The sequence below is a fragment of the Lissotriton vulgaris genome, unplaced genomic scaffold, assembly GCF_964263255.1.
Source record: "Lissotriton vulgaris unplaced genomic scaffold, aLisVul1.2 SCAFFOLD_2376, whole genome shotgun sequence".
Classification (NCBI taxonomy): Eukaryota; Metazoa; Chordata; class Amphibia; order Caudata; family Salamandridae; genus Lissotriton; species Lissotriton vulgaris.
This window is the reverse complement of record NW_028246622.1, coordinates 37,249-62,218: the sequence shown is the minus strand read 5'-3', so window position 1 is coordinate 62,218 and position 24,970 is coordinate 37,249. Positions and strand designations below refer to the sequence as shown.

General features: G+C 48.2%; 2 non-coding genes across 2 annotated transcripts; both read left to right on the top strand.

Annotated features, from left to right (window-relative positions):
• The first annotated feature begins 1,844 nt into the window (after positions 1–1,844).
• TRNAY-GUA (transfer RNA tyrosine (anticodon GUA)) lies at positions 1,845–1,930 on the top strand. Its single transcript is given in 2 exon segments — positions 1,845–1,881; positions 1,895–1,930. It is a non-coding gene; the product is annotated as a tRNA-Tyr (tRNA).
• Positions 1,931–2,434: 504 nt separating this feature from the next.
• Positions 2,435–2,506, top strand: TRNAA-UGC (transfer RNA alanine (anticodon UGC)). The gene has a single exon. It is a non-coding gene; the product is annotated as a tRNA-Ala (tRNA).
• Positions 2,507–24,970: the final 22,464 nt, after the last annotated feature.

Sequence of the window (24,970 nt, the reverse complement as noted above, 5' to 3'; positions counted from 1 at the left end):
AAGAGGCGAGAAATATCTTAGATTCAGGAGGATCAGTGGCAGTGATCCTCCTGGATCTAAGCACAGCTTTCGACACTGTAAACCATTCTATCTTAATTCACAGGCTTGGAGAACTAGGAATCTCGGGGTCTGCACTATCTTGGTTGGAATCTTTCCTTCACAATCGCTCCTTCCAAATTTGGGAGGGAACCTCTAAATCTCACTCCACCCCTGTATTTTGCGGCGTTCCCCAGGGCTCTTCCCTGAGCAGTACCCTTTTCAATGCTTATATGTCCCCTCTTGAGAAAATAGTGTCCCTTCATGGAGTGAAGCTAGTGACGTACGCAGAAGAAACGCAGCTTGTAGTGTCTCTTAGCCACCATAATCTCTCTCCTGACAATCTTCATTCTTGCCTCCGTGACATCTCACTCTGGATGGATCGTTCCCATCTCAGGCTTAACGGTGAGAAAGCGGAGATTATGGTGCTAGGTAACCCTTCCCACTTGGAGTCAAACATCCTGTGACCTCCCTGTATGGGCCCAGTCCCGACCCCCAAATCCTCCATCAAAAGTCTGGGCATATGGCTAGACCAGGACCTTACTTTCACCACTCAAGCTAGGAAATCAGCAGGTGCGTGCTACGGCATTCTCAGGACCACTCGCAAAATCCTCCCCCTTCTTCCTCAAGACACTAGGAAGCTCATCATTCAGAGCCTATTATTATCTAGACTCGACTACGGCAATGCTCTTTATCTCGGCGCCCCCAAAAAAGTCATTGCCAAACTACAGGGCGTACAAAATTCTGCAGCTAGACTCTTAACAGGCACCAACCGTAGGAGCTCTGCAAAACCTTCCCTGAGATCACTACACTGGCTCCCTGTGCAGGAACGGGTCTATTTTAAAACGCTCTGCACGACTCATAAACTCCTTCATGATAAGGGCCCCCCCATTCTAAAACATCTGATTAGACATCATGAAACCCCAAGAAACCTGCGCTCTTCCCACCTCCACTTGGCACACGTACCTAGGATTAAAAGGGCTCGATCAGGGGGTCGCTGTTTCTCTTATATCTCCCCCAAGTTATGGAACTCCCTCCCCCCCCTCTGCGTGCAGAACCCAACCTTCTCACGTTCCGTAAGCTTCTGAAGACCTGGCTCTTCCCCTAACTCTCCTCCTGTCCTTCTACCTTGTCTCTAGCGCTGGGACGCTCAAGGGCAGCCATGCGCTCTATAAATCCTGCTTTCATTTCATTTCATTGTTAACATGGGGGTGTGGATCATAACGCTGATTCCACCCCCCCATATTATCAATGCACATTAGCGCATGAAAACAACGTCTGTTTCATGCGCTAATGTGTCATATCGCCGATTATCGCCGGATTTCATTTCGCCTGCGTGATGCGCATTGATAATTGCGCGCTATCACGGTGAAAAAATCCGGCAATAGCCGGCGATATGGGAATGTGCGTTGTGCGTTTTCTAACGCACTTCTAGGTAATATGCCCCAATGTCCGTGCTTCAGTGGGACCACCAGCCAGCAGCCCTCACTCCATCCCCGGTAGGGTTAATGGCGCAGAGATATCACCATTTCAGGAGGGATCATTTCTTTCCATTTACAAATTTACAAACATACGACGACGTGAGCATTTTGCATAAGTCTATCTACACAATTTTATGCAGACCTTGCCTGGCTTTATAATTGTGCAGCAGTAACTGCTGGCACTGATAGCGCCTAGAAACAGACGAACACTTCTCTGCAGCTCAGTGAACACTATGTGCAGGTCCAAAAAGAAAGGAATCCAAAACGGTAAAAACATCTGTACTGGAATGAGCTGAAAAACGAGAAGACAGAGCTGAGCTTTCAGTCCCTTCGATAGCTCAGTTGGTAGAGCGGAGGACTGTAGAGGCAAAGCTGACATCCTTAGGTCGCTGGTTCAAATCCGGCTCGAAGGACATCTTTTTTTTTCTTTTTCCATGTTTCTTATAAGGTGCAATGATCATCACCATGGGAGATCCTATCGTTTCTCATAGGTGCACCGGTAACGTGTCTGTGCCAGTTTTAATTTCCTTCCCGGGCAGGGTGTGGGACTCGGAGGAGGGCGGGCGCAGACGGGCAGGAGAGGGGGCGCTGACACCGCAGGACTAAAGGGGACTTGTAGCTTTTCCTCTAACACGACTGAAAGGGGCCCCGACACCCCAGTGTGGAGAGGGGTGTCTGCAAAGCCTGGACTGGCCGGAGTGTGCAGCACGGCACCGCATGGATGGCAAGGAAGGGACACCGCGGACAGAAGCGCTGCAGGGAACCAGCGCCGCGAGCATCAGAGACACACAGTGTGACCCTGGGCAAGGACTGCAGGGAAACCATGAAAAACCTAGAACCATATAAAAGAACACTAAAACTACTGGTTACATCATGCTTTTCTATATAATATCGGGTGGAGGGCTCCCATTCATCGAGGGGATGTAGCTCAGTGGTAGAGCGCATGCTTTGCATGTATGAGGCCCCGGGTTCAATCCCCGGCATCTCCAGGTGGCTTTTATTAATTTGGATCTCATAATAAATATACCTATAGCTCTATGGTCACCCACCAGATAATGTGCCACCGTCTTTTAGTATTTGTGAGAGAAAAGTGCAAGAAATGACATCCTACAACACCCCTCCAATGCTTTGAATATTTCTGTTCTGTGATCTTTTATAAAGGAAGGAAGTGGATCTGACTAGATTAGGCCCACACTGCTCATGTTTGGGGACATGAGTAAAGTAGTTCTTGAACTGTAAAGCACCACAATTGCTGCTGCGCGTGGTATGCTCCGCCCCCTCTATTGAGTGACAGCTCCTGGTCTCCTCCTCCCCTGAACGGCATTATAAACTAGGAAGGAGGGGTGAGGCGAGATTAAATCAATCAATCAATCAATCATAACATTTGTAAAGCGCACTGCATATCTGTGAGGGTCTCAAGGCGCTAGGGGGGCGGGGAAGCAGCTAAGGGGCATGAAAAAAGGTGGGGCTCTATTAAAGGGGCGTGGCTAACCGCCTGGTGTAACATGTGAGGTACATGTCTGCCATTCCGATAGGGCGCCACCCAACTTGTATTTTGGCTCCCCCCCCACCCCCACCCCGAGCTTCTGTTATTGCATCAAAGTATATAAAACAACAATTGTTCTACAGCTAAAACCAGCCAGGACTATTGGATTTAACAATGGCTGTTAAACGTTTAAAATAATGAGTAACAGCAATGGCTTGGACGGCGAGGAGGCAGCAGACCTGAGTCCGGAGCTCCCGACCCCCCGAGATAAATAACGGCGAGCAAAAGGACAAAAACGCAAGAAGAAACTAAAAGAAACATATGTAGACGTGCATGAACTGAAGGGGCACCAGCGGCGACCCTTTTCGAACCTGCAGAACACGCTGGACGGATGCACGAAGCCGAACAAGCTGCAGAGGGGACCAGAACTTTTGAGCACAAGATGGCGGCAAGCTCCTAAGAGGAACCGTGCACCACCGCAAGTCCCCAAGTAAGAGCGCCCGTGCAAACCGGCAAATAAACAACGCGCGACTCCCCACCCTCATGCGAACGCCCCCCCCCCCCGACCCTAACTCCCAACTAACGAGGATTATCAACACAGTAGGAGGGGGGCGCCTGGACGGTGGCGCGGAGGGCGGCCATCTTGGTGTAGTAGGGGGAGACGATCAACAACAACAGCGCTGAGCAGCCAGACAGAGGGAGCGCGAGGAAAGATATCAACCCCCCGACACCAGACGCAGCGCCAAACCCGGCGAACCCGGCGAACCAGGATCATCAACACAGTAGGAGGGGGGCGCCTGGACGGTGGCGCGGAGGGCGGCCATCTTGGTGCAGTAGGGGGAGACGATCAACAACAACAGCGTTGAGCAGCCAAACAGAGGGAGCGCGAGGAAAGATATCGACCCCCCGACACCAGACGCAGCGCCAAACCCGGCGAACCCGGCGAGCGCTAAAGGCGACCGAGCACAGAGAGGAAGGGGACCGCACAGAACGCGGAGGATAGGCGCCATATTGGTAAGGTCGGCGGAGCCGGACCTCTGAGCTGATCAACACCACAGCGCAGCGCGACTCTAAAAACCAACTGAACGCCAACGCCAACCGCCAATCCCAGCCCAGGTGCAAGAAGCGACTCAGCACCAGCAACGAGCGCACCCGGCCGCTCGGGCAGCGGCCATCTTAGTGGAGGCTGCAAAGCGAAACGTTAATCACGCAAGACAGTCTATATCCAACATAGACGAAGGCGCACAGAAGCTAACACCCCATCCGTCCACCGAGCCTACCCCTAAGGCGACATCAGTACCGGAGCTGCAAGTCAGGGGGGAAGGCGCGGCCAACAACCTGAGGCGGACATATTGGAGGTCCAGACAGGGAGTGGTTACACACCGAGCGACGCCGAGCGACCAGGGGAGCTAGTGCAACCCAATTGCGAGGCATCAGAAGACACAGAGCGAAAGGTGCAACAGGAACAGCCACTCGCTAATGGCTAAGGGAGAGAGGAAGTGAAGCCAAGCCAAGTGCCAGTGTTAAACCAAGGAGACCAGCGGTTCAGTGGGTCTAAGGAGGTGCAGCCGAATGCGGAAGATCGAGGCGCGAAGCAGCACTAACGGACCACGAGACAGCACCACCACTGCCAGAAGGTGACACACACGCTGTAACGCAGAGCAACCCTTGGAGGCCGATACAACAAGGAATGAATAGGGCAAACCCCCAGGAGGCTGGCGGAGGCCAGGACAAAGACTAGAGTGGTCAAGTGGCCACCCCGCTTCAGAGACTGCAATTTATCAACTGGGCCGATCCAAAGAAAGAAAGAGGACGAAAGACAAAAAAAGACACCTACAAAGCGACAGCCAACGGAAGTAAGACCTCAAACACACCAGGTCAGGAGAGGCTTTGACGTAATGGCAGGGAAGGAAGGCAACCTGGTCACAAATGCCCAAAAGAAGAACAAAAACGATCTGACATCATCACCCGCGAAAGATCGCGTAGACCTGGGCAGCGAAACAACGACTCTGGACACACTACTAAGGAAAATAACAGAAGGCAACGACCTAGCGAAGGCAACAAAAAAAATAGTGGACAGTATACAAATGGAACTAATCGCAATAAGAGCTGAGCAGAGTAAAGCCAATGGCAGAATAGACGAAGCGGAAAAAAGAATTGGCAACCTAGAAGACCGCGCAAATATAACACACAAGGACCTAGGTCTGGTCATAAAAAGAACAACAGCCCTACAGAGATCGATGGCCGAGCAGGATGACAGGAGCCGCAAGGGGAACATAAGACTGCTGGGCATACCGGAGGAGGAAAATGACGCCCCGGGGGCGTGTGCCAGGATGCTGGAGGACATGATCCCCCAACTAACAGGCCTCGCTTTCGAAAGACCGCTCGAGCTCGTCAAAGCGTACCGCATCCCAGCAAAGAAACAATCGAACAGCAACACCCCAAGACCAATCATATGTAAACCACTACGTGAGAACCACACAGAGGCAATATTCGCAGTAGCCAGGAAAGGCAAACCAATGGCAATCAACGGGAAGAAAGTAACAATCACGCAGGACCTATCTAAGCTAACGGTGGAAGTGAGGAAGGGTTTCCTAGCCCAGCGGGAAGCCCTGCAGAAAAAAAATATCACCTTCTCCTTCGCAGGCCCGTCAAGACTGAGAATCACAGACAGACTCGGGAGCAGAACTTTCGACGACCCCAACGACCTACACAGGTACCTACAAGGACCAGCCCCAGAAGAGATGGAACACCAAAGCCCAGGAGCGAAGAGGAGAGCCTCGACAGACGAGGCCGAAGAAGAGGTCATATGACAAGGGCCTCCCCCTGACTCAGCGCCGGCCAGAGGCAACAACGGACAGAGCAGGGTCTCACATGTCCTGAGCCAGGTCCAGGAGAGGTGAGGTCTGTTCCCCGGGCATACTGGATGTAACAAACACACCAGGTGTCACTGAGGAGATTTAACAGACGTCGGAGAATATATCCTTTGCTGTTATCGATTGACACTCACTATTGCTCACCTGGACGCCGCGCTCCGCGCATTGACTTGCACATCTCCTGGATTTAGCCTTCCTTCAGCCCCCACGCCTCGCCGGACCCGCTTCGCGGGTCCCGCATCGTGGATTGAGGCTGTTTGCATCTTGGGGCATTTTTTCACCAACACCGACACCGGCAGGGCTGCGAGGATAGAGCGGAGGACTCCATTGTCCAGGAGTCTCCGCGCGCCCGTCTCCAGCTGGGCTCCTCTCCCTGCCGGCCGCGCCCCCAACACAGCAGGACTTAACGAGCTCTTCCAGGCTTCATCAGTGGATTGCTCACCTGGACGCCGCGCTCCGCGCATTGACTTGCACATCTCCTGGATTTAGCCTTCCTTCAGCCCCCACGCCTCGCCGGACCCGCTTCGCGGGTCCCGCATCGTGGATTGAGGCTGTTTGCATCTTGGGGCATTTTTTCACCAACACCGACACCGGCAGGGCTGCGAGGATAGAGCGGAGGACTCCATTGTCCAGGAGTCTCCGCGCGCCCGTCTCCAGCTGGGCTCCTCTCCCTGCCGGCCACGCCCCCTCGGTACAACCTCTAAAAGGAACTACCACTCCCGCGTCGCGGGAGCGCGCGGGAGGGCGCCGGGAGAAGCCCGGGACAAGGGCGGGACCGTCTGTGGCCGTCCGGGGCCGCAGGAGGCCGGGCTGGGCCAGGTCATTTCCTTCTCACCTGCAGTAAGCAGTGTCTCTGCTCTTTGTCGTTCGGGATTGTTGCATTGTATTTGTGTTGTTTTCTAATCCCCTAACTTTGTCATTCCATTGTTAACATGAGCCACTCCGCTCCACCAGGTGTAAGTGTCTCTGTCTTGGGTCCCCTTGATAAATTCTTCAAGAAATCTGCCAAGGAGGTCGATATGGACCTGATTTTGGCCGAAAGGAGAGCTGAGCGTAGACGCTCAATTGAGCAGTTAAAGAGTATTCCAGTGCCTGTCCTTAATTCTACTAAGGATCTCCCAGCCCATGGTCTGAGCGTTATTGACGCTGACACGACTGATCTCAATCTCACCCCTAGCATATTTAGGTTCCCGGATATTTCTCCGCCGTGTAGTGGTGCTACCAGTGGAGGCCAGCTGATCTGTCCCCCTATAAACCACTCCAGCATAATAGAAATAAATATCCCTGATTCACATAGTAGGGATGTAGATCCTTCCCCTATGCGGTCCACCTTGTCTCTGGGTTGTTCAGTCCCAGGAGAGACTATGCCGGAGGCGAATGGCCTATCACCAGGTCGATCGCCCAACATAGCTGTAGGGGTGGTTCACTCTCCTCCAAGGAAGAAGAGGCGTAAAGGGGGGGTAAAAAGGAAAGGACGTAGTCACCACATCCCACCCCCACCGAAATCTACCACAAATAGTGTGCTGGGTCCTCCCCCCACAGCAGAGTCCCACCCTACTATTATCGCTGAGCATGTAGCCCCCGTCGTAGTACCTTCTGAGTCAGTGTCTACAGGGGTGAATGAAGCGACTGTTGACATCATGGGGAAACTCATTAAATCATACATGCTTCCCCTGCTGGAACGTGTAAGGGTTATGGGGGAAAAATTGGACCGCCTTGTGGCGTCCTTTGAATCATCTCAGACCTCAGGCTTGGTTAAGATCAAAAATCCCCCCAGTATCCCTGCAAGCTTATCTCATACTGCAGGTGTATCATCCAAAGCCACTAGTCTGTCCTCCTCCACTTCCACCAAAACACTCACTTCTAAATCTACCAAATCTGTTTCCATATCTAGCAAAGCACCGTTAGTGGTTGCAAACTCTACATCATTAAAACCTCCTGCGGCAGCTACCCCCAGTGTTGCAATTACCAAACCATTGGTCAAGAGGGCAGTACCAGCAAAAAAGAACGGGTTGGGCAAATCTGCTGACACAAATTGTAAACAGAAGAAATCTCTACCCTCGAAAAGATTTGTTGACCTGCCACCTGATTCCCTAAACTTTGTTATTGTCATGACAGGTGTGCCACCTTTACAGGGAAAATGACGATAGTTTAAAAAATAAAGTCATCTTCTGGTTAAAAACAAATAGACCCCTTCCTCCGAACCTTAACGGGGACATCGTCACGGTTAGGAGATGTCAGTGGGTTGGGGTGCGGCCTAAGGACATTGAGGGGGATATTATCATTATCAACTTTAGAGATCATAGGGTAGTATCCCACCTCACAGACTGGTATGTGGGGAACAATGAGGGTGGAATTTCCACAAGGAATTTAGGTTATTTTTACCCCGAAACCCTGACTAACCCACACAAAAGTCAGCTAGGTGGTGCTAGCAAATCCAAAAACCCACCCAAATGGACCAACTTCACGTCAAGCTTCCATGTTCCCCACTTCAACCCGGAAGCTTTATATCGCTCATATACCCAATCCACCTACAACTGCCCTCCCCAAACACCGGGCTGGGCGAAGCCATATATTCAGCCTTCTGGTCCTCCTATATCCATGGGAATGCCTTTTTTTAATAATCCTCCGTATCCCTTGATCCCTCCTACACCAGTCTTTAGACAGGCTCCGCAGCCTTCCAGCTTATTTCCAGCCTTTTCTAATCTCAACAGGCCCCCCCATCCTAAGGATCTGTGGAATATTCCACTAAGAAATTTATACGATCCACTTTCTGGGCTGTCGTCGAACGATTGACAAACTAGGGGGAATAGCAATGACGCCCAGTTTATATCTCCTGTAGGATTGGTTTCGTGTTTCCTCCCTTGTAAGGCTGTAAGTGTTAAAGTTCCTGTTGTTGGTTGTGAGGAAGGTGACCCTGCCCTACCAACTAGGTGGGTTACCTCCCCCCCGCCTCATGACATTCTGCCCTCCTGTGTGGCTTCAGCTACTGGCCCACTCCCAGCACAGGCACTACGGGATGGGGCTTGTAGGTTGCCTATTGCTGGGGTTCCTGCTGTGGTCTCCGTTTCCATTGTAGGTTCCCAACAATCCTGCATATCCTCTCCCGCTGTTGTTACTGCTTTGGGTGCCCAAGCCCCTCCTAAGGGTACCTCACTGGGTTGCTGGAATGTTGCGGGTATAGATTCCTGTATATGTATACCTGATTGGGCTGACTTCATCAGACAAGGTGATGTCTGGTCCTTTCAGGAGACTTGGTCAACTCATCCGGTATATTTCCCAGGTTATCTGAGTTTTAACAAACCCGCAGTTAGAGGGCAAAGAGGCAGGGCTATGGGGGGTCTTACTGTTTGGGTGCGCCAATCAGCAGGAGTCTCTGTTAAAGAAATCCACATTGACTGCCCTGATATCCTCATTGTTAGCCTGAAGCTTAATAGTGGACTGGTTATACTATTGTTTAATGTGTATGCCAGAGGAACTCCGGGTGGTCGTGTTTCAACTACCCTAACACTCTTAGATGAATTCCTTGGCTCCGCACAACAAAAGGGTCATGTGGTGGTTATGGGTGACTTCAATACCTGTTTCGAACCACTAAGTGTGGATGATGGGATGTTAACGGTGGCTGAGGACTCAACTTGGGGTATTCCACAACTAGAGCTAACTCCGATCACTAAATGGTCCCAAAGTGCCACTTTCATTAAAGGCCTATGCCTGAACTGGGGACTGCGTGCCCTAAACGGTCGTACTAGATCGGACAGATTGGGCAACCCAACATTCTTTAATGGAAGATTTAGTAGTCGCATCGACTACATTTTAGTCGATGTAACTATGTGGCCCCTAGTTTCGGATATGGAAATTAGACCTCGGCCTGAAAGTGACCACGAACCTCTTCTAGCTGAACTCAAGGATCTTAGTTTTTCCAAACCCTCTGTGCACCTTCCCAATGTTGTACAAGAGGCCATGGTATTAACTAATGACTTGAGGAGGGTCCGGTGGCCAAAGGTTGCTGTAGACATGGATGCTCGCTCTAAAATAAGATCCCTGGTCTCTGACTCCCTAAGATTAATAGAGCAATGTGATGACCTGAACCAAATATCTCCCAAAATCTCCGATATTCATGCCAGCTTGTTCACTTCCCTTAAGACCTTATTCATTAAAATAGTTGCCAATAAGGGCATTGGAAAACCGAGGAAGCCAGCGAACTGGTTTAATGATGAGTGTGGTACATCTCATTCAAACCTGTTCAAAGCTCTAAAATCTAGAAACACAGCTCTTATTAAATCCTCCAGGAAGGCCTACAATATAGCCAAGAGGCGGGCCAAAGCCGCCTGGGATGAAGAACGCTGGGCTCTCCTAGTTGAGGCATGCGGCTCTAGGAATCTTACGCACTTTTGGCACCTCCTTAAATGGGGTAAGTCCCTGGACGATCGACCTAGCCCTGCTTCTGTCGACCAAGAAAAATGGGTGTCCTATTTTGAGGATCAGTTCAGGTGCCTCAGTGAAAGGGAAACTCCCATTGGTTGGCCGCTGTCCTTTGACACCCTTGTGTTTTCAGCCAAGGAGGTTGAAAACGTTCTGAATTCCATCCCCAGGGGCAAAGCTCCCGGCCCGGATTGTATTCCTGCGGATATTTTCCAACAGGATCAAGACCTATGGGTACCCTATCTACTGTTCCTGGCAAACACGCTGGCCAGTGGTGCAAAGGTGCCTGTTTCTTGGGCGGGAGCTGAGATTTTGCCCATCTTCAAGAAGGGTGATCGGTCGGTTCCTTCTAATTACCGGCCGATCAGCCTTATTGACGCTGTTCAAAAGATAGTGTCACGTCTTGTCCTATCCAGGGTTCAGGCCTGGATTGAGGAATATAATATTCTTACCCCTCTCCAAGCTGGGTTTAGACCCCATGTTAGTACCCTGGATCAGGCCTTTCGGTTTATGTTACTACACTGGAAGACGGTCACTCTGGGCAAAGGTAACCTCTATGCGGCCTTCGTAGACCTTAGGTCTGCGTTTGATCTTGTACCAAGGGTTGGGCTTTGGAACAGTCTTTTGGAAATGGGTATGCCTCCCTCTCTAGTTCGTATCATTGTTAACCTTCATGCTGAGACCTACGCCTATGTACGATGGGGCAAACCTGGTGAGGTGACCAAAAAGTTTCCTGTGCTGAAAGGTGTCAGACAGGGATGTGTTTTGGCTCCAACTCTGTTCTCCCTATATATAAACAGAGTCACCAAGTACTTTGAGGGATGCCCCACAGATGCGCCAAGTTTGGCTGGCATGAAAATCCCTCTGCTCATGTTCGCTGACGACACTCTCTTGATTTCAAGAACCAGACAGGGATTACAGCTTGCACTGTCTAGGTTTGAGAGTTTCTGTAGCGAGCATGAGCTGGAGGTGAACATTGCCAAGACCAAATTCATGGTCATGAGGGGTCACAAGCAGGTCAAGGCTAGGGTAATTATGGGGAATACCCCCTTAGAGCAGACCAAGCATTTTACCTATTTGGGTGTTTCATTTAGCGACACACTTAACTGGTCTCATCAGATCGAGCTCCTGACCCTGAAACATCAACAGTTGGGTGGAGCTTTGATCAAAGAACATAAAAGCTCTTTTACCAAACCCATGTCCCCGCTGATGAAGATCTATGGTGGGAAGGTTTTGTCAGCAGTGTTATATGGTGCAGAGTTATGGGGAGGTAGCAACCTGGACTCCTTGAAACATGCCCAAAACAAATTCCTAAGGATGGCAATTGGTCTGCCACAATCGACACCTTTAATCCCCCTACTATACGATCTGGGGTGTCACTCGGTGGTTGATTGTGCTCGATTTCGACCGATTTCATTCTGGCGGCGTCTGTGGACAACCCCTGACCTACACCATTATGCTGAAGCCTGTCTGGAGTTAAAAAACTCTCCGGGAGCCCTAAAAATAGGATGGTTCAGAGATCTTAAGGCTACTCTTCTATCTTTGGGCCTCCCTGAGTTGTGGTTGTCGCCTGAGACAGCCACATTTCCATCTAAAAGTGAGCTCAAAAAGTGTTATTGGGCCTGGGTGATGCTCAATACCTTTTCAAAAACAAGCCCAAGTAGTCTTACAGGTTTATTTTTGGTGCATAAAGATCTACCCAGGTTAGAGAATTACTGGGAGATCATTACCAAACCCCTAGACCGAAAACTTTTTTTTCAATTCAGATGTGGCACACTCCCTATTGGGGACTTCACCACTAAGTGGGGAAAAGCTAGTCAGGGGTTTTGTGCAAAATGTCAAGGGTCCGGGGAAAGTTTATCTCACATTTTGTTTGTGTGCCCCCAATACTCTGCCCCCAGATCTAAGTGGCTCAAACCAGTCTGTAGCCAACTAGGCACACGTTCGTCAGCCGAGGCCCTGAGACTGTTAAAAACTAATCTGGATCCGATCATTGTGGTGGGGGTAGCCAAGTTCCTAGGCTGGGCCTGGATTATTAGAAGTAGGTTTATTAATCTAAATTAGCTGAGACTGTTTTATCTTATATTACTGTGGTAACCAGTATCTGTATCTTTTTTAAACTTTTGTATTCTTCTGCAAGAAGTTATTCGATGCCAATGATTTAATACTGATTTTACTTATGTTACTGTGTTTTTTGTATTTATGTCTTTTATGATGAATTAATCGAATAAAGACTTCTTGAACTTGACTTGACAAGGGTGAAGGGCGTGATTAAACGCAAACCAATGCCAAGGGCACGCCCATAGGAAGAGACAAGGTCCGAAACCAGCTTAGCAGCTCTAAACGCACAAGACAAGAGCTCAAGCACACCCCCAACAACCATTGACCTCGAACTTTAATCAACGATCTACCTCGATAACGCACACTCCAACCAACGTTTCTACCTCATCGTTGTTAATGATAAGAGGGACAATGAAGACCAACAGCGACCATATCCTTTGCCATATCCTGCAGAGACATTGACTTACTTGGGGGGGAGGGAAGTGTGAGGAACCTTGCTGTCACACACCCTATTTTCTACAGGCGGAGGGAGGGGGGAGGGAGGGGAGGGGGGAGGCCAGATGGGGAGGGGGGGACAGGCGGGCATGAAGGCGAGCGAGATAACGGACATTTGCGCAATGCATAACTACTTTTTGTTTCTTTTCCATACCTTTTTCTACACCCATTCCTACACCCCTTTCCTACCCCTACCCCAACCCAGCTCACTCTTCCCCCAGGGGGGGGGACCCAGATACCTGGTGAGAACAAAGGCAGGCTTCTCTAAATCCAGAAGAGAAGACGACAGAACGACCAGCGGCAACAACAAACCCCCATGACAGACCAAACACCGGTGAACCTATCCACGAACCTGAAGGTCATCTCCATGAACGTCAAGGGCCTAAACCATCCAATCAAACGCAGGAAAATACTAGAACACCTGGCAAAGCTCAAGGGGGACATCTACACGCTACAGGAGACCAAACTCTCAGAGGAGGAGGCTAAACTACTTAAGGCTAGATGGATAGGCGACATCCTATGCTCACCTGCCAAGGGAAAGAAGAGAGGCGTGATAACTATCCTAAGCAAGAAAGCCAACCTCACCATCCAAAAGACAAAAACAGACGAGGACGGTCGCCTGCTGATAGCAAGTGTACAAAGAGGAACTGACCGAATACACGTGGCGAACATCTATGGACCAAACTCTGAAGACAAAGACTTCTGGCAAATGGTAGACGGCGAACTCTGCGATTTACCACAGGATGACCTGCTGATTGTAGCTGGTGACCTGAACAAGACAATGGACCAAGCAACGGACAGACACCCAAGCAGGCCAAGCCACAACTCTCCAGGCAGCAACACCCTTAAAGAACTATGCGTCAAACATCATCTAGCAGACCCGTGGAGGCTACAACATCCCACAGCGCGTGAATACACCTTTTATTCACACCCGCACAACTCCTACAGCAGGATCGACTATATATTGATGTCTAACAACCACACGCACCTAATTGAGAACACGGAGATAGCCCCAATAACCGTCTCCGATCATGCGCACATATCCCTCACCCTGAACGGCAAACACAATGAGAGCGTGACGAGAAGGTGGAGACTAAATGACGACATCCTACAGAACAAAGACAATGTTAAAGAAATAGAGGAGGCACTAAAGAACTACCTGGAAGACAATGACAACGGCGAAGTGGGGAAAGACACCATCTGGGAAGCACTCAAAGCAACACTAAGAGGCAAGCTGATAAACATCAAATCAAGGATGAACAGAAGCAGGAACAAAAAGATCTCAGAGATAGAAGAGGAAATAGCAGCACTGGAGAGAGGCCACTGCGCAAACATAACAGACAAGAACACACTCACCACGCTCACAAAAAAAAAGTACGAACTGAACAAAATCCTAAGCGAACGAGCAGGTTCGTGGCTAACAAAATTCAAGTCGGTGAATCTATGCAGGGCAAACAAAGCAGGGAAACAGCTAGCGTCCTACCTCAAAGGGAAGCAAAGACAACACACGATAGCAGCAATAACAGACAAAAACAACAAATCGCAAACAACAAACAAAGGCATACTGGAGGTCTTCAGAGAGTTCTATCAAGATCTGTACTCTGAGGATAAAAACCTGAGCAAAGACGGAGGCCGCTCATTCCTCAAAGAAGTCAACCTACCGAAACTCAAGGAGGAAGAGAAAGCACCCTTAGAGGCGGACATAACGGAAGAAGAAATTGAAATTGCAATCAACCAGCTAAAAAGGAACAAAGCACCAGGACCAGACGGATACTCCACCGGGTTCTACAAGACCTTTGCCCCCCAAATCAAGAAAATACTATCGGAAACCTATACCGCCTGCATACAGAAAGGTGAGATGACAAACACCATGCGGGAAGCCAACATCACAATAATACCCAAGGAAGGTAAAGACCCCCAATTCCCGAAAAACTACAGACCCATATCGCTCATAAACGTGGACTGCAAAATCTATGCAAAGGTGCTTGCGAACAGACTGAATACAATCCTACCGAACATCATACACAACTCACAAGTGGGATACATCAGACACATGCTGTCACAAGACAACACAAGGCTGCTATGTCACCTAATCAACCACACAACACAGAGCAATGAACAGGCGGTCATGATAGCACTGGATGCGGAGAAGGCCTTTGACAGAGTCTCGTGGCCCTTCCTAAGGAACTGCATGACAAAGTTCGGATTAGGAGAAAAATACATAGCAATGACAATGGCCCTATACAACAAACCAAGAGCTAAAATAGTGGTGAACAGAAGCACATCTCAATCACTCCTACTAGGGCGAGGAATTAGGCAAGGTTGCCCACTGTCACCAGGCCTCTTCCTACTGGCACTAGAACCACTACTTGCAAAAATAAGAGACAATGAGGGGATAACGGGTGTTAAGATCGGAGGTAAAACAGTGAAACTCGCAGCATACGCAGACGACATCCTCATTACTACCACCAACCCATCAACGTCAATCACAGCGCTAATGGAGACAATAGGAGAATACGCAGAGGCATCCGGATACAAACTCAACAAGGACAAATCGGAATGCAAACCAATGAATGTCCACACCACAAAATCGGTACTAGGAGACTCCGGCCTAGCCTGGCAAACAAACCCACTCAAGTACCTAGGCCTGCAGTTTGGGAGAGACCTAACGGCCACAATACAGCACAACGAGGACTCACTGCTAAAAAAAGTTAAAGACAGACTAGAGCTGTGGTCGCCCAAATACATCAGCTGGTGGGGAAGGATCGAGACGATTAAAATGATGATAACACCCGCAATAAACTACACGCTAAGCATGCTACCGCTCCCAATGACAGAAAGCTTCCACAAAAAACTGGACAGCATGATAAACATCTTCCTATGGAGAAACAAAAAACCACGAATAGGCCTACCCAAACTGAGGATAGCGAAAGAACTAGGAGGCCTAAACCTGACAAACTTTAAAACCTACCAGACAGCCTGCCTGGCCAAACAAGGATTCGCATGGATTGACGAAACGCAACAGTACAAGCCAGTCTGGCTAGAACTGGAGGGAGAGCTCCTGGAAGGCCTGCACCCAACAGCGATACTGACTGCAAACAAACACCCCCTATAGTCAAACAGGATACTGAAGCACACCAGAGAGGCACTGATGAGAGTGGACAGGCGAATGGCACAGAAGCTGAGAGGCACAATATGGGAATCCACCTGGCTCAACACAAAAATTTCATATCAAGGGGCAATAATGAACTACGACACATGGATCAAAAAGGGAATTAGCCTCCCCAGACAAATGGAAACTAAGGGGAAGCAGCTGACCTTCTCAAACTTACAACAACTATACAATCTCCCTAACAAAGAGCTATACACATTTCTGAAGATAAGAACTGCCATAACCAGAGCAAACCTAACCCGAGAGGAACCAAGCATTGTCAAGTACGCGCAAATGCTAAACTCGGCGGGCCACCAGACAGCGAAAATCTACAAACTAATTGCCCCAACCACCATGTCTCTAAACAAGAAGACAACAAACTTATGGGCAACACTCCTAGGCAGACAGCTAAACGAAAAGGAACAGGCGCAAATGTGGTGTTCAGCCACAAAAAACAAAATCACCCCACAACTGGCACAAACAAAATACTGGCTACTCCACAGAGCCTACTGGACCCCATCCAGACTCCACAAAAGTGGCATAGCAGAATCAAGCGACTGCTGGAACTGCCAGAAGGAGGAGGGCACACTCGAACACCTCATCTTTGGATGCATCAAAGTCAAGAAGTTCTGGGGCCAGATAAACGCATTCATAAACGACATGCTCAAAACAGACTTAACTATCAACTATGTGACCTTGGCGACAGGGCATGTAACGACGAACCTGAACAGCAGGGAAGAAAGAGATCTACTAGACCTGCTACTCACAGCGGCCCTAAAGATAATCTTAACGAACTGGAAGAACACGGCGAAAGCAAACTTCAAGACATGGATCAACTGGGTCACCTTCCTAAGAGGAGCAGACAACATCACAGGCAACTTCTCAAAAGAACACACCCCCAAAGAGCTCATGTGGGAACCTCTCGATGATCACTTGAAGAAGCCACACTAACGACCCCCCCCCCCACCCCTCCTCTTCTTTTTCTTCTCTCTTTCCTCTTTTTTCTTTTCTCTTCTGCAACAGGCCAAGGAAAAGAGACACAAATGCACTGTGAAACAACTGCCTATGTATATGCAACTATTATTTTTCAATAAAATCTTTTAAATCAAAAAAAAAAAAAAATGCTTAAATTCTGAAATTGTGAGACTGTGAATTAAGCATTACTGACTCTTGCGGCCTCCAGGGGCAGATTGGTAAGGCGCACACTCGGGAAATGGCCGAGGGGGATGTGATGACCACGACAGACGCCGGACACTAGGACCCTGTGGGTCACAGGGCGGTGACCAGGTCACCGGACACTACTTCCTGTGGACGGACAGGAAAGGACATTACACAGCAGGACGAGGACGGACGTGCCCAGACGGACGGACGAGACAACAAAATAAAGAAGTACCTCTGCATGCAATCTGTGTCCTGTGTGGTTCCTGCAAGTCGCGCAACGCGCAACACGACATCTGGCGACGAAGGTGTGTGGAAAACTGCAACACCACTGCGTGTGAACGCGCATGGGATCAGGTTGATGAGCGCTGACGCAAGGAGCTACACGGGAGCCCACCCCGATAAGCGTCCAACAAAAAAGGAGCAACGAGCGGTAAGAGGAGCCCCGTAAGCAGCGGCAACGCCGGAGACAGCAGGCAGATCGCGCTGGGAGATCGCGCGCTCACAATTGAAGCGCGTAGTATCGCGAGAGCAGAAAAAACTCGGCGGCCATATTGGAAAGAGGCAGAGGGGCCAATAGAAACGCGGCAATCACAAGTCGGCCATTTTGAGGTCAGGCGAAAGCGAGATTTCAATCGCGAAATCTCGCGAGAGACAAGGCGGACATTTTGTGGGGGACAAAGTAAACAAAAGGCAATAGAAATAAAGGGCAGCCATTAGAAGGGCAGGCAAAACACGAAGGAAAGCACCCCAGACACAGGAAAAGAAGCAACACTGTCACCATAAGACAGGAATACAAAAAGGAGAAATAAGAGGAAAGACATTAACATAAAATAGCTTAAAATAAAGGAGCTTAAAAAAAAAAAAAAAGAGAGACAAAGGTGCAAAGAGGAAACAAGAGAAATGCCAGAAACAAAGCAAAGTGCACAATACCGCAGACCGGTGCCTTTCACTGTATCGGAGCCACAAGTGGGCATCCGGTGGGAAAAATGGATCATAAAATTTGAGCGATACATGAAGGCGGCCGATGTGGTGGACGAAAAAAAACTGGATCTATTCCTAAACCTAGTGGGGGATGTGGTGGATGACCTCCTCATAACACTGCCACAGAGTGAATTAGAGACCTACGAGAAGTTAAAAAATGTCTAACGGCCAAGTTCGACCCCCAAAGAAACGTCGACTTTGAGAGATATTCGTTCCACATGGCATATCAGCAACCAGAAGAGTCAATGGATGACTTTGCAACAAGGCTGAGAAAGCTGATAGCACATTGTGAATTTGAAAAATACGACAATGAACAGGCCCTTCGCCTCAAACTGATAGAAGGCTGCCGAGACACGGAATTTCGCACAAGACTACTAAAAGAACCGATCACCCTAGAAAAAATTCTAGACCTAGCAAGGGCGGAAGCAAGAGCAATGATACAAGCGAGACAGATGGACCGAAAGGGAGAACAAATACATAGAATGTCAGACGCAGGCAAGAAAGGGAACTGGAAGGGAGGACACAAGGAACAAGCGGCGAAGAAACAAAGTTCCCAATGCTACAGGTGCGGTCTGGAATTCCCTCACAAAGGACCATGCCCAGCATTCGGTCAAACATGCAGAAAATGCAACAGAAGCAACCATTTCGCTACCATGTGCCAAGGTGGGCAATTCAAAAATGAACGTGGCAGGCCCGGAAGGCCAAGAACAGCAACAACAAGACACGTACGGCACATGGACGCGACAGAGAGGAGCTCATCTGGGGAGTCAGGAGGAGAAGAGGAAGAAGAAGAAACAACAAGAAAAGTAGAACGCTTATACCTCATGACCACAGATGAAGGGCATGAAGAGGAACACATCAGGCTAATAGACAGGAAGTCAATAAAGAAGACGGATTGGGTGACCATTGAAGTAGGGCCCCACCAAACAGAATTTGAACTGGACAGCGGAGCCACGTGCAACATCATGTGTGCCACGGAATATGATAAGATGAAGAGGAAGCCACCGCTACAACCATCAAGCGTAAGAGTATTTACGTGGGGTGCACAAAATCCCGTAACAAACATGGGAAAATTCACGGACACCATGACGCACAAGGGTAAGACTGTCACAGAAGAAATACACGTGTTACGAGGAGACATTCCCACACCGTGTCTACTAAGCAATGTAACAGCAAAACTAATGGGCCTACTGAAAATGACGTACCACATGTCGGAAAAGGAGAGCATACTACAGGAATTCCCAAAACTAACGGAAGGACTAGGAAAGCTGAAAGGAAGACAAATAACGCTACACATAAATGAAGCTGTCAGGCCAGTCGCACAACACCACCGAAGGGTACCAATACATCTACAACCTCAAGTGGAGGAAGAAATAAAGGCCCTACTAGCACAGGACATCATTGAGCCAGCAGAAGGGCCAACGCCATGGGTGTCCCCAATAGTGGCTGTACCAAAAAAGGACACCACACAGATAAGAATCTGTGTGGACATGAGAATACCAAACACAGCCATCGAAAGAGAACGGCACCCAGGGCCACATCTGGACGACATGATAAGTTGCCTGACAGGAATGAGAACATTTTCCAAACTAGACCTGTGCAAGGGATACCATCAATTGGAGTTGGACGAACAGTCCAGGTACATAACGACATTCTCAACGCACCTAGGATTGTTTCGCTACAAAAGACTGAGTTTTGGAATATCCTCAGCAGCAGACATATTTCAAGAAACAATCAGGCAGATAATAAGACCGATAAAGAACAGTCTAAACTACAGCGATGACATTCTGGTCTTTGGGAAGTCAGATGGAGAACACGACACAGCACTAAGGGAAGTGTGCTCACGGCTAGTAGAGGTGGGCCTGACAGTAAACGAGAACAAATGTGAACTGGGAAGGGAAGAATTAGTGTTCTTCGGACACATATTCTCACAGAAAGGAATGAGGCTAGACCGGAGCAAGATAGACACGCTTGAAAAAACGAGTGAACCAAAAGACGTCGCTGACGTACGCTCTTTTCTTGGCCTCGCCAGCTACTGCGTGAGGTATATAAAAGACTTTGCGACGGTGAGCACACCGTTGAGAGAACTAACAAAACAAGGACACACATTTGAATGGACCACAGAGTGTAAAAAGGCGTTTGAAGAAATAAGAGCGTCAATGACGGCAGTAGATCACCTAGCATACTTCGACCCGAACTTATGCACTGAACTAACAGTAGACGCCAGCCCGGTAGGTCTTGGCGCAATACTAGCACAACACAAACCTGGAAAAGACTCACCTCGACAGATAGTAGCATACGGAAGCAAGAGTCTGTCAGATGTCGAGAGAGCATACTCCCAACCAGAGAAGGAGAGTTTGGCAGTAGTATGGGCATGCGAGCACTACCACATGTTCATATATGGAAAACCGTTCACAATAGTGACTGACCACCAAGCACTAGTGACTATATATGGCAACCCAAATACGAAAATACCACCAAGAATAGAAAGGTGGGGAATCAGGCTGATGGACTATAACTTCAAAATAGTACACAAACCAGGCAAAGACCAAAATCCAGCCGACTACATTTCACGACACTCGCTCCCACATCGGAAAGGTGGTACCACAATGGCAGAAGAATATCTGAACTTCATTGTGAAACAAAACACTCCAGCGTCAATAACAAGTGAAGAACTGGAGCGAGAGACAAAAAGAGACCCGACAATAAAGGCAATAGGAACGATAGTGAGGCTACAAAGATGGAGACATATTAATAGCAACACCGTCACAGAAGAAGGGGTCGACAAAGAAGAACTACTGGCGTTCAAAAAGATAGGCGAAGAGCTGTCTGAGACAGAGAACGGAGTCCTGATGAGAGGTCCAAGGATTGTAATACCACATCGGCTAAGGAAGAGAACAGTTAAGATAGCTCATGAGTCACATAGAGGAATTTTAGCGACAAAGAAGATGTTGAGAGAAAGAGTGTGGTTCCCAGGACTGGACAGCATGGTGGAGGAAGAAGTGTCACAATGCCACACCTGTCAAGTCACAGGGTCGTCTAGTAAGCCCACACCGTTGAAGATGTCGGAACTGCCATTGGCAGTATGGACTGAACTAGCAGCAGACTTCTATGGGCCACTGGAGACTGGAAAGTACTTGCTAGTAGTGATTGACGAATTTTCAAGATTTCCAATAGTGAGGGAAGTGTCATCGACATTGGCAAGTGCCACCCTACCAGTGTTAGACGACATATTTGCTGCCTGGGGCTCACCACAAACACTGAAAACAGACAATGGGCCTCCATTCTCAGGAGAAGAATTCCGCAGGTTCATGGACTACCAGGGAATCAAACACAGGAAAATAACTCCTCTGTGGCCACAAGCCAACGGAATGGCAGAACGATTCATGGGGACCATCAAAAGAGCCATCCAGCGAGCAAAATTAACACTGATCTCAATTGGACAAGCGCTTTGTCAAGTGCTACGAGACTATAGGAACACCCCTCACAGCACCACGGGCAGGTGTCCAGCAGAACTGGTGTTAGGAAGAGCAAGCAAGACAAGGCTACCACAAACAGAGGCCATAGCAGACACCAACAGAAGAGAGATTGCAGAAAGAGACAACCAAGAGAAAAAGAAAATGAAAGAATATGCTGACAAGAAGAGAAATGCAGCCGAACACAAGCTAAAGGAAGGAGATTTAGTAATAGTGAAGCAAACACAGCAAAGGAAATCTGACAGCCCCTTTTCAAAAGATCCGCTGGTAGTGACTGGAGTAAAAGGGTCAATGGTGACTGCGGTCTCAGATCATCGGAAAATAACAAGAAACAGCTCACACTTCAAGGAGTTCAAGATGGAAGAAGGGGAAAGAGCGATAACAACACCGGAAGTGGAAGAAAGAGAGCAAGGAACAAACGGAGAGATGACAACACACAAAGAAGAAGGCGGAGAACAAGAACAGAGCGGAGAACAAAGACCAAGAAGAGAGTGCAAAAAGACAAAGAGACTGATAGAAGAAATGTAGAGATTATCTCTCTTTCTTTTTCTCTCTCTCTCTCTCTCTTTCTCTCTCTCTCTCTCTCTCTCTCTCTCTCTCTCTCTCTCTCTCTCTCTCTCTCTCTCTCTCTCTCTCTCTCTCTCTTTCTCTCTCTCTCTCATAAGCTCTTCACAGTGTGAACAGTATACCAAGAATTTGTGCATGTAGAAAAGACTTTGTTGTGACAGGGGGGGGAGATGTGATGACCACGACAGACGACAGACGCCGGACACTAGGACCCTGTGCGTCACAGGGTGGTGACCAGGTCACCGGACACTACTTCCTGTGGACGGACAGGAAAGGACATTACACAGCAGGACGAGGACGGACGTGCCCAGACGGACGGACGAGACAACAAAATAAAGAAGTACCTCTGCATGCAATCTGTGTCCTGTGTGGTTCCTGCAAGTCGCGCAACACGACAGGGCTACTATCGTAGTTCCAGCTGTCGGCTGCTATTTGGGCTGCATCAGGTGTGTTCATATGTCGCCAGAGGCCCAGTGGGGCTCTGAGCGGCCTTTCTGGAGGCATTACCTCACTTTTATCAACGGGCAGAGGTGTTGCTCCCTTTCTCTCTCTGGGCCGGCCAATTATTGTGTGGATATTGAGCGGGGGCAGACGGCCGGAGCAGAAGTGGCCTCACTTGTTTTCAGGTGTTTATAAACCTTCGCCAAAGAAGTGTTTTGAGTAGAGGCAATATGCAAATGTTGGCCACTTTTTTTTGCTGATTTCTAATCCCAATCCAACCCTGGTGGCCTCTACAGTGTCTCAATCACCCTTGTTTGGTTGACTGTGATAGACATGTATTCCCTTTTCTCTCCACCTCGCCTCAGTTTGCATATCTTGAACCCATCTTTCCTCTTCAGCACCGTTTACTCTTTTCCCTCTCTCCTGAATGCACATTTGTTGAATAATCATAGAAAGAGTTGTAAGATTGAGAAGTATTTATTAGCAGCATGGCCATCCATCCACAGGTTACATAGTACAGCTACAACTGATTTCTATAACAGCAACATGTAAGTTCCACTAGCATGTGGAATGTAGAGCTCTGTTGAAAGGAAACATGTCGCATGCAGTGGCATGCGACAATGACCAAGCTTCTTAAAGAAATACAACCTGAAATAAGAATACAACATCTTCCCTTTTCAAAACAAAAAGAAAAGGAGAAGAACAAATATGTACAATATTGAATAATAAAGAAAGTGACAAAATAAGAAAAATAGAAAGTTACATTCAGTCAGAAAATCTTTTAGGTAAGTTGACAACACGTTTTCCACCCTTGACTCTATGAGCTATAGAGTCCTCTGTGTCAGCATCAACATGTTTATCAGCCAAACTATTGGAAACATTATAAGGCTTAGTGCACTTGGCTAACCTACACATATTCCAAATCCTACCATCTTGGGTCATGACACTGTTGGTAAACACCTTTTTAATTTTAATTGGATCGGTAAATTTGCTGGAACCTTTGGGCAAAAGACCAGGTTTAAGAATTCTGACCCATTCACCCTCTTGAAAAAATAAACGCTTGGTATTCCATTTCTTGTCATACCATGATTTGGTTCTCAACTGTTTACATTCCACACGTTTAGCCACCTCAACAATATTCTCCTTATCGTCTAAAGCACCCTTGCTATACTTTTCTTTTAACCACCAAGGTAGAACAGTGGAATCTGGATTACGACCTTTAAACAGTTTAAAAGGACTCACCTCTGTAGTAGAGTGGGGCGTGATACGATACGTCCACAACCTTTCTCGCAAAGCACTTACCCAATTTCTTCCAAATTTGACAGACTCCACAATAAAAAATTTTAGCACTCGATTAAACCTCTCCACTTGCCCATTTTCATGTGGTTCGTACAAAGATGTCAATCTGTGGACAACATTACATTCTTTAAGAAAAGTGGACATATCTACAGAGGTCAATTGTACCCCATTATCAGACACCATTACTGATGGACAACCTTCTCTAGTAAAAATGTCCTTGAAAAAACTAATCACAGCTTCTGTGGAAGCTTTGGGTACAAATTTAACCTCCGGCCACTTAGAATGGTAGTCTATCATGACCAACGCATACTTTGAAGATTCTGGCAACATGTGAAAAGGCCCAGAAATATCAAATGCAACTTTTTCCCAGGGTTCCAATGGCCATTTAACCATCTTGAGGGGAGGAGTGATGGTTTTCATCATCCTATCACTGGATGCACAATCCTGACATTCTCTGACAATCCTATCAATGAATCGGTCAATTCCAGGCCACCAAAAATACGACCTAACTAATCTTTTCATAGATGAGATTCCCGGATGAGTCCTGTGTGCCACCTTGAGTATAACATCCTGCATACCTTCTGGAGGGACACACTTGCCTGACTTAAAAATAAAACCAGACTCTAGTTCCAATTCTTCTTCCACATTATAGAAAGGCAAAAGTTCCGCTCTAATTTTGTCCTTGCTAGGCCAACCCCCATTGATATAATTTTTGAGTTCCTCCCATTTATCATCCTTCTGTACACACTCCAACCACAACGATTCAGAAATATCCTGAAAAGAGTCTTGTAAAACATCCTGAATCGTAAGCACAAAATCCCCTTCATGTAAAGTGCCCACTACATCTTGTTGACACGGTAAACGCGATAAACAGTCAGCCATAACATTCTTCTTCCCAGGTACATAGCAAGTGACAAAATTGTATTCTTGTAATCTAGAGGAAAGTCTGGCTATCCTGGCTGTTGAGTTCCACCCACCACCAACTGATAAAATGTTGACAAGTGGTTTGTGATCTGTCCTAAGAACAAACTTAGAAC